Genomic DNA, 10901 nt, shown 5'->3' on the forward strand with positions numbered 1-10901 from the left:
TGGGATCTGACAATAAAGTGGTCACCTTTGGCTGCTAAGTGGGTTACCCTTTGAGCCATCTTGGACATCACTTGATTTGTTGTTTGTAACTGAGTCTCATGCTGCCCACTTTGGATTCCAACAAGATATGTAGGCAAAGATGACCTTGAATTCTGTATCTTCCCACCCCAGCCTCCCTTGTACTAGGATAACAGATGATGTTACAGTGTCTACGCTTTTCTCCACTCTTGATTTTTCCAATTTGCTGAACCCTTTGTGGAAGTCTAGATAGTAGAGAACAGAACAGGCACCATCTTGGGGATTTCATTTATACCTACTCATGGAAAATCTCTTGCACAGAGAGGGAAAAGTCAAGGCACAAAATAGCCTCTACTTTTTTCTTGGGGGGAAGGTTGCTCTCTCTCAGTCAGTGATGCATTATTCTCTAAGTGCCGTAATGGCGGCCTGTAAGGGAAGTGTTACCAGGCATGGTAGCTCATGCCTGTAATTGTAGCACTTGGGAGGATAGAAAGAAGATTGTAGTGAGTTTGAGGCCAGCTTGAGTTATAGAGTGAGGCTGTCTAACCCCCCCCCCAAAAAAAAACCCTAACAGTGAACCAAAAAAAAAAAAAAAAAAGCGGTGCCCTTTCTTCTGTCTGATACTGTAATCCAACTGCTTTACTAGATTGTGGAGATGGAAGGGACATTTAGAGGTCATTTAGTCTTTCCCCATGCTTCCAAATCTAATTCTCTATGGATGAGAAGTGATGACAGCTACAATTATTCTGAACTCTGTTCTAATAGTGTTGCTTAGCAACAGTCTTTCTTAGGTTCCATTGTATATTCCAGGGAGTCCACCCCCTGCCCCCACTGGAATTTCTAGGCTCAGGGTCCCTGGAGGGGGAGCACTGGCTACGAGCAGTACTATCAGGGTTGGGCTTTTCATGGCCACACTGGGTCTGATCTTTGAAGATAGATCCTGACTCTGATCTTTGAAAGATAGAACTGAGTTTATCATGTGCTTCTTTCTTAACTTCACTCTTTTCTGCTACCCCACCTCATTCCTCTGTCCCTAAAGAAGGAAAAAAACAACCAAACAAATGAACAGTACAAAGGTGGTCTTCCTTGGGGCTGTCCGTTGGTCAGGTCATGATGAGGATGGTTTTTCATAATTGACTGGCTTTGCTGTTCATCCCTTTTACTTCATGCTTGATAGAGCTGAAAAACTTTGCAGTTCCAGGTTCTAATTTGTGATAGAAGATCTCTTGGTTTGGAGGGTTAGCTCAGCGTTACATGAACGAGGATCGTGGGTGTTGGGAAATAGAAAGTAAAACTCAACTTAGAATATTTGTTCTCATTCTGTATAAGGAGATGAGATGCTCTTTGATTTTTAAAGACTTATTATGTGTTATTTATATATTTGAGCAAAAAAAAATGTCCTTGAAGCTTGGTGGTGGTGGCACACATCTTTAATCCCAGCATTTCAGAAGCAGAGCAGGCTGATCTCTGTGAGTTTGAGGGCATCCTGGTCTACAGAACTAGTCCCAGGACAGCCAGGGACACACAGAAGGACTCTGTTTCAAACAAACAAACAAACAAACAAACAAATAAACAAACAATTTCCTTGAAAGTGTTCCTGGGACTTTTAAAGGAATTCTGTGAATATATAGATACTTGCCAATAGCTGAAATTCTAAATGTTGCCTGAGTCTATAAAATTAAACAGATATCCTCCTAAATTTTGTTTTTCGTTTTTGAAACCCTAAGTTTCTGTTGATCCAGATTGGTCTAGAATGCATGAGAATATCCTGATTCAGCCTCCTAAAAATATCTTAAGTTGTCATATTAAGCAGCAGACTGAGGAGTGTTCTCAGTTTCCTTAACATTTTGTTAAATCTACAAATATATACAACTGACTTACTGTAAGTTAATCGCGTTCATCAAATTTTGACAGCAGCAAAACTGAGTAAAAATGAAGGAGATTAAGTTCTAACTGAAGAAGAAAGTCTAGGCATGTGGTATAGGCCTACAATCCCAGTACTTGAGAAATAGAGGCAGGGTGATCAGAGTTTAGAGTTATTCCCTACCAAATAATGAGTTTGTAGCCAGCTTGGGCTACAACTTTCAACAGAAAGGTTATCCAAATAAAGTAGGCCATTAGCTAATTCCTTTTTTTGTCTGCTCTCAGTATCTCTTCAATTTGTCACAAGGGACCTGTGCCAGTAATAGGTAAACTTTAGGAACCCTTCTAATACTGATATTCTTGATAGCCTTGATGGCACGCTGGTCCATAGCCTTGGATACCTTTTTTTTCATATGCATTTGTTCAGATAGTCTTTAGAATTTGAGCACTTTTGATGTGCTAGAGGATACCAGAGATACAGAGTACACACAGTGCTTGTCCAAAGATAATTTATCTTGTCTTTCTATATTTCTGCAGTATTGTTTGTTGAGTACCAGTATAAATGTAGAGTTTCTGGTTCATTGCATTAGATTTTGCCACTAATATTGGCATTAGGACTCTTGACTATTCATTTCTCTATTGAGTTTTGAGTTTTTGGCTGTTTTGTATTGTTTTTGTATTAAATAATTCACTTTACATCCTGATTGGAGCTCCCCTCCTAGTCCCACCCTCATTACCTTCCGCCATTACCCCCTCTCCTTCTCCCCAGAGGAAGGGAAGCTGACCTTGGGTACCACCCCACCCTGGGACATCAAGTTGAAGCAGGAGTAGGCACATCCATTCTGTTTTTGTTTTTTTTTTTTTTTAAGAAAGAAACTAAGTGAAACTACATTATGAAGGTGGTATGTTTATCGAAGAGCTCTTGGCAAACAGGAAAAGGTTTATTAGAGTTGGGTGTAGTGGCTTCTGCCTATAATTCCAGCACTCTGCGACTGAGGCAGGAAGATGTGAGGTTGAGGTCAGTCTAGGCTACATAATGAATTCAATGTCAGCCTGAATAACATAACAAAACCCTGTCTTCATAAACAAAGAAATAATACCTTTGTAGCTTTCTCTTCCTCTCTTTTCATATTGTATAGTGCCTGTTTAATAGCATCATATAGATTTCCTCTAGTTTTGCTGAAAAGTTAGGGAGATACTAGGCTCCTTTTGCAGGGGAGAAAGCTCTTAAGACAGAGAAGGATGACCTACTTCTTTTTGTCTCCAAGTGTTGGGATTATAGGCATGTGACACCACATGTAACTGGAAGTTTTGAAGAACTATCTCTAATTTATTTCTAACTATAGTTGAACAGTTAGATATATTGGTCAGTATTGAAAGGGTTGTGAAGATAAACAAATCTTGTAAAGTGTGTGCTACCAGTGAATGGAGGACTAGGTACCATGGGGTACAGCATTTCAAATAAAGGCATCCACACTTGGAGTATCCCAGGGCTTCCTCAGCCTCAAGATTCGATTTAGCTCATTGTTTTTAGATAACCAGGGTTTCTCACAGGAGTATGCTGAGCTACAGAACATCTGAGCTGCCTTTTATAGTTCAACCATCATGGTGCAGATGAGCACACCGAATCCCACAATAAGAAAGACATTTCAGTGAGCTGATAATAGGGCCAGGGCAGCCTGCCTGAGGCCAATATATGAGAGGATGTTTAGTGTTCTCTGACTCAGCTGGGGGTGACTTGACCATCCTGTTAGTGACTGTACAGCAATCCTCAGGGAGTTTTAAAGATGGAGATGATTTAAATCCTGGATGTTTCTTTGGAACTCTACAGTACTTCCTAGCTGTTTTTTCTTGACTGTGAAAGGTGGTAGAAGACAGATGGTCGAAGGGCATAGGGAGAGGATATTTGGCCATTTTCCTTGAGACTAGGCCTTACTGTCCTAAGAGTCCTATTTTTCTTGCAACGACATTTCTAGCCCAGGTTGAACTTGACCAAGTTATGTAGCTGAGGATGGCCTTGTATATCCTCTTGCTTTCACGTGCCCTTCAACTGCTGGGATTACAGGGGATCACTATCGTGTCCGAAGTTTTTAATCCTTTAAAATTATTCCTTTGTGTACTGTACATGTTTGTATGTACATGTGTTTGCATGCATGCTTGAGCATCCACATGTGGCATTGCCTATGGTATGTATGGAGGACAGAGGACAGCTTGCAAGAGTCATTTCTCTCCTTCCACCATGTTGAACTTAGGTCCATCAGGCCATCTCTATGCCCTTGGTTTTTGTTTTGAAACAGATCTCATGTAGCCCAGGTTGGCCTTGAATGTCCTGTGTAACTGAGTCTGGCTTTGAATTTCTGACTGTTCTACCTCTGTCTCCTAAGAGTTGGGAATACAGAGTTGACGTCCACGCCTATCAAGGTCTGACCTCTTTGTATTCAAGCTTGATCTGTCTATTGTACTATGGTTAGAAGAACACTTGTCTTTCTAATTTAATGATGATATTTGGTGCTGTAGCAACCATTTTAATGTAGTCCAGAATCATCTGATCTCAGCTCTCAACTATTAACTCTAGGTATTTTGCTAGTAGGTCAAGTTTTGGGTTGTTGGGGTGGGAGTTCAGGATTTCATAGAAAGGATATAGTATTGAAAGGTACAGATTCCAGAATTAGACTGCTTGAACTCACATTCTAAACACTCACCTGTGTGACCAATGAGTTGTTCCTAACATGCACAAAGCCTTGGGTTGAATCTCCAGAGCTAAAAGAAAAAGGAGCTAAGTAGCTACCCAAGGTATAACTCATTAATCACATAGCTGTAATTTGAATCCAAGCTTTCTGTTTCTAGAGTCTATGAAGTTCCCCTCTCCATCTCTATACTCTTTCTCCTTATCCCCTTTTGCCAGTTCCTCGAATCTGTTTTGTTGTTATTTGTTTGTTTCTTTGTTTTGCTTCTGTTTTTGTTTTGTGACATTCTTTTATAGAATAGGCTGGCCTTGAACTTGAAACCATCCTTCTGCTTCTGCTTCCAGAGTGCTACCATCCATGCCTGAACTTTTTTTTCTTTGAGTGGAGATGTAGTAGGTGGCTCAAACTCATCTCTGAACTCTGGTTTCAAGTGGTTTCCTCTGTTTTGGCCTTCTGAATAGCCAGGACCATAGGCAGGAACAAAACATGCCTTAGTAGGTTACCTCTGATTTTCTTTCTTTCAACCATAATTTAAAGATGATAACTGCTTCCTAGGGCTGTGCTGATTATGAGATGATTTATAAAGTGCTTATAACTGTGCCTAGCAACTCATCGGTGTCATATAACAACCACCTGTTATTATTAATATGTTCAGCCATCTATTAGGAGCTCAATTTTCATAACTTATTGATTGCTTTTCATTATTACTGTAATTGTTACTATTACTGTAAAGAATATAACATAGTGAATAGAGAATTACAATCATACCTTTAAAAATTTCAATTTAATTGGAGATTTAGGGCTAACTCATTCTAGAAAACAGTTTGATAAAATATAATGTATTTTTCTATGCATATTTTAATAAGGAGTTTACTGGGGACATTGATGCTATGTTTTTAAAGAGGTAATACTTGGGGCGGTGGCCACTTTGGGTGGGAAAATGATAGGATTATTATATAAAGGTATAAACTTTATATAATAGTTTTAGGCCAGCGTCCCTTTTAGATTGTTCTTTCTTCACTGGTAAACATTCTGAAAGGTCTGTGAAGGATACTGTACCTTGAGGTTTCTGAAACCAGGAGAATTAATTCTAGTAAAATCTGTTATTTTTCTTGCCCAAAGTAAGTTTCTAAATGACTGGAGATGGTTTGAGTGGGTGATAAGGACCTAGGTTTGATTCCCAGAGCCCGCTATTGAAGGTACATCTCTGCAGTTCCTGAGCTCCTACTGCAAGACGTGAGGCAGAGACAAGGAAGATTCTGCAAACAAATGGGCCAGCATAATTCCAGAATTAAATGTAGAAACAAAAAGGCACACTTATCACCGTGAGGAAGCCTAGGTTTGATAACTGAGGTCATCCTCTGGTTCTCTACATGTTTTTATTTTACACCTTCATACACACACTTGATGAAAAATGCTTCTTCCTTCATGTGTCTGATTGAACTAAATTAAGAAATAGAACTCAGTGAAGACTTTGTATTCTCCCATTGGCTTTGCTGTGAGGTGAAGTGTTTGGTCGAAAAATATGGAGGGATTGTTTCTCAATGAGCAATTGTGATGGATAGAGGAGTATGATGCTTTCTGATCATAGCCTACCTACAGAATGGGCACCTTGAACTCGGAGACAGATATTTTGGTGTACGTTTTCTTTTTTTTTTTTTTTTTTTTTTGTTCTTTTTTTTCGGAGCTGGGGACGAACCCAGGGCCTTGGCGCTTCCTAAGGTAGCGGCATCTACCTCGAGCTAAATCCCCCAGCCCATTAACGTTTTCAAGTACCAAGAAAGCTCTTTGGGTATGCCTAACCTCCAGAAACAGCAGATCTAGCCCTGTCTTCACACTTACCTTTTTGCTTGTGAAAATTTGATAGAAAGGAAATTTGTCTGATGATGCCTAATTGAGGCAGAGTGTATGGGAGTCATTAAGGTTTGAGACATTTGGTGATACAGGGCAAAGTAAGGTCCTGAAAATTTATATGTTGGTTATGTATTTGGGAGATAATAGGGGTCAACGCCATTGAGAGGAGTAAAGTTTATCTATTGGGCATGGGGCATTGTATTCTCTTTAGTTTTGGTCTCCCTTAGAAATATAGACTGAATAATGTAGCCTCATAATTATTACTTTTTAAAAAAAGCTCTTAGCATATGACCAAGGTGGCCTGAAACTCAAGAAATTTACCTTCCTCTGTCTCCTGAAGTCTGAGATTAAGGGCAAGCCTGGAAAAGCCATGTTATTTTTAAGATAGCTGAAATAGTTTCTGATCTTATCATTTTGTTCTAGTCTGCTCCAATCCCTGGTTCCAGTCTCAAAAACCTCAAGCTGGGTATTTAATTAAAGTGCACCTAAAGGCTCTTTGTCCTTGTTATAATGTTTAATTAATCTGTGGTATAGGGTTGGAGGTGTCAAGGGAACATCCAGTTTGATTGTCATTAATTAAGAAACATAAGTTCTTGCTACCTTCAAGGGTTTAAAATAAGCTAAACTCCGTCTCAGCCATCATTTGGTTTTATTTTACTAAAACCAAAAGTTATCTTGCCTTTTTGCCTTTGGATTTGATTTTTTTCCCTCTAGCATGAAAATATCAGCAGCATCAGAAATGATAAATGTAGAACTTCCTTCCCCAGGTTCTTTATTTCCCTTGGTCCCTGGGGCATGGTGAATGTAGAATACACTTGGCAAGAATGTTGGCCATTTTGCTTTGGGTTTACTTTTCTTCTCTGCTATGGGTGCTTGGAGGGCTGCTTATGAAGTGGTTGAGCTGGGTCTGGGAACAATTTAGCTTATTTGCCTTTCTTCAATAGCCTAGGCATTTTCCTATGATTGGGAGCTTGCCTCCTGGCCAAAGGCCAATTGCCAGAGGAAACCAGTGACTAAAGGCTTCCTCCCCGTGATGTCACCTTCTGGAACCATTCCTTATGATTCCTCATGAGTCGAGTGACCTTATTTGGCTATTTTTGCCCCCATCAAATACTCACCTTCCCTCAACCAATTTCCTGTTCTTCATAACAGGGGCCACCTTCTTCAAGGTTTTGCAATGCTACCTGTAAACGTTTCTCCTCAGGGCTCTGAGAGGAGGAGGGATGGGAAGTGAGAAGGATGAGACAGGGTGACGGGGCAAGGGGGGGGCAGGTTCTGGAATGATTGTGATTTCTCCACCCTGCTTTCTTATCTCTTCTTTCCCACTTGTCCCTGCATAGTTACCTGCCTTTAGTTTCTTACCAAGCTCTCTGGCAGCTTAAGTGTGGTCTTGCTTGACCTGAAAAGGCATAGGAGGTGGGGTGGGGCTGGGGCTCAGGCTCTAAGCATCTAAAAAGGTATGGAGTAGAGTAAAAGCTTTCCAATTAGTAAGGCCAAGTCTTGGCATATACCTGTTCTGTGCCTGGGTCACTCTAGGCTTTTCTCAGATTAGAGTTAGAAAAACAGAGACTTTGTTGCATAAAGCCAGGCATTTGTCTCATTCATTATTTTTTTCCTCTTTGAGATTTGTTTTTCAGATTTGATGATTTTGTTATGTGTTTGCCTGCCTGTAGCAACATGTCTGTGTAACACGTGTACCTGGTGCCTGAGAAGGTCAGAAGAGGGCATCAGATCCCTGATCTGGAGTTAAGGATAGTTGTGACTGTAGGGATGCTGGGCACTGAGCCTGGATCCTCAACAACACAAGCTCCTCAGTTTTCTGCTTTTAGTAGGAAACTTTGTAGAAATTAGAGCAGTAGGAGCCTGAATTGAGGATATCTATCTGGTTTTTAGCTTAAAATCTGGGTGACCTTGGATAAATAATTTCCACACCTTAATTTTATATGGGAAACATTCTGATAACGTGTTTTACAACCTAAAGAAATGGGAAGATAGTTATGTAACAACAGAGAACAGTACGTATTTGAGGTTCTCCTGCCTCCTTTAAAAAAACATTGGAAGATGTTTTCTCCTAATATCAGTAAGGAAACAGACTCTATTTCAGGAGCCCTACTATGGGACAATGAATTGGGAAACAGCTGACAGTGAACCTTGGGCAAAGCACTTCATTCCACTCTGAAGACTAGAGTTGGTGGCTATTTTTGGTTATTGATGGCTCCAGAGAGAATAGAAGACCCTTGAAATAGCCATACTTTTATCTGGAAAGGGATGACCAAGAAACAAACCCAAACTGATTGCAGAGGAGATCTTATTTCCTCTCTTCATAGCCTTTTTGGGGCTATGGGATTACTTTTATTTTAAGTCTTAAATTACTAAGATTTCCTCTTGTCTGAGTCACTGTCATCTCTACTGCCCTTGTAGAGAGAAAGCTATATGTGTGGCATTGGGTGGAACAGAGGAAGAATTTCTAGCCAGGGAGTTTATTACCACATAATCCCTATTTCCATGTTTAGTGTTGGGCTTTATCTGATTCTGCATTATGTGAATATTGTGGTAGACCGATAGATCAAGGGCGAGGAAATTATAAACTTGGTGTGAAGGTATGTTACATTGATAGAGCATGAAAAAGGATATGCTTTTACTTCTCCTTATCCTCTCTGTCTTTGGTCCAGTACTTGCTTATGAATCCCACACTGCGTCCCAGCCTTTTAAAACGTGGCCCTGAACATGAACCTCATGGACTCGGAAGTATTGCTATGTTCTTCCTTTTAGAAGGATTTTCTGAGGGAGCTCACATAAAGATGCCTTAGTTGTATGAATGCTGTTTGGGACAAGTTTCTTTCCCACAATCGGTGGAATAGTTTCCAGCTCACAGTTTCTTTTGGCTTTTGTTGGTTCTCCTTTTTTCATAGCCCCCACATAGGTATCTACCAGTTGAAGGTAGTAGATCAAATGGCTTCTAATTGAGAGAGTGTAAACCGAAAGCAAAGGTCCGTGAAGAAAGTAATGTACAGGTAAACAGAAGAAGAATGGGCCTTTATTTTTGTATTTCCTCCTTTTGTAAAATGCCCCATGGCATGTGAGCATGGTTAGCACATGCAGAGAACAATGTTTCAAAAACCCACTACTTCGATATATTAGTTCTTATTTATATTTTTTGTTGTGTGTTACATTTGTACCTTAGTTTGTCTATGGCACAGTGGTTTGTACATAAGAATTCCTACTTCTCTATACCCCAGCAAATCCATTACTAAAAATATGATTGGATACACATACATTTAGGATTATTTTTTCTCCATATTTTTGATATTCCAAGCTGTGTAGTCCACATTGGCCTTTAACTTGGGGAAATTGTCCTGTCTCAGGCCCTGGGAATATTCCCCTATTTCTTGGGTGGTGTAGGCCCAAGGATTGAGAACAAGATCATTCTTTGTTTCAAAAAGCTGGTTGTAGAGCCAGCCCTAAAGGTACATGATACTGAACTAAAAAGGAATATTTTTAATGGCCTTGTAAAATTCCATCCAATGACTATATGTTTTTTATAGACATGTTGAGCTTCCAGACTTTCTTTTATTTAGTAAACTTCTGACTTTTAAAACTTCTAGTTCAAGAAGTGACTATCTCTAGATGCCCATTGTTGAGATATACAAAATTTCTTTCTTTTTTTAATGTGTATTTGATACAGGATCTCTTACAGTCAGTCCATTGTATCCTTAAGTTCAATATGTATCTAAGAATCCAAGGATGACCTTGAGCTCCTTATCCTACTGCCTCCATCTACCAAGTGCGGGATTACATGCCTGAACCACCTTATCCAGAAGTCTTTCTGAGACAGGATGCCATTCTGTAGCCCATAGTGGCCTAATATACAGTGACATGCAGGTTCAGCATTGTTAGCTTCTTTAGTAGAGGATTCCAGGCCTGTGTTATCCTGCTCAGCATGGGCAAACCTTTTGAAAGGGTGTTTAGTCAGCAACCGACAGTGGGAGAAGCAGCAGCAGTATATGTAAGGGATCCTGCATGAGACAGGGGAGGCACTGGTAATAGACAAAAGGCATGCTCTCTCTCTCTCTCTCTCTCTCTCTCTCTCTCTCTCTCTCTCTCTCTCTCTCTCTGTGTGTGTGTGTGTGTGTGTGTGTGGTGTATTATAATGAGGAACAGCCTGAGTCAGTGCATAGACCCAAGCTTTTCTGGTCTTGATTTATATGTGCTTTTGGGTGCTGCCACCCACCATGGTTTTGTTTGTTTGTTTGTTTTGTTTGTTTGTTTTCAGTCTATAACCCAGGGTGGCCTGGAACTCATTAGGTATAAAAGGATATTGGCCTCATAGAAGTTATCACCTTGCCTCAGTCGCCCAAGTAGTGGGGTTGTAAATATAACTCCATGTCGAGCTACTAAACAACTTTTTAAAGTTCTTTCATGTGTGTGTAACCCATTATATCTCTTTCAGAATGCAGAGATGTTGTGGCTTCCTAGAGG

Source organism: Rattus rattus, chromosome X (genome assembly GCF_011064425.1).
Source record: "Rattus rattus isolate New Zealand chromosome X, Rrattus_CSIRO_v1, whole genome shotgun sequence".
Lineage (NCBI taxonomy): Eukaryota > Metazoa > Chordata > Mammalia > Rodentia > Muridae > Rattus > Rattus rattus.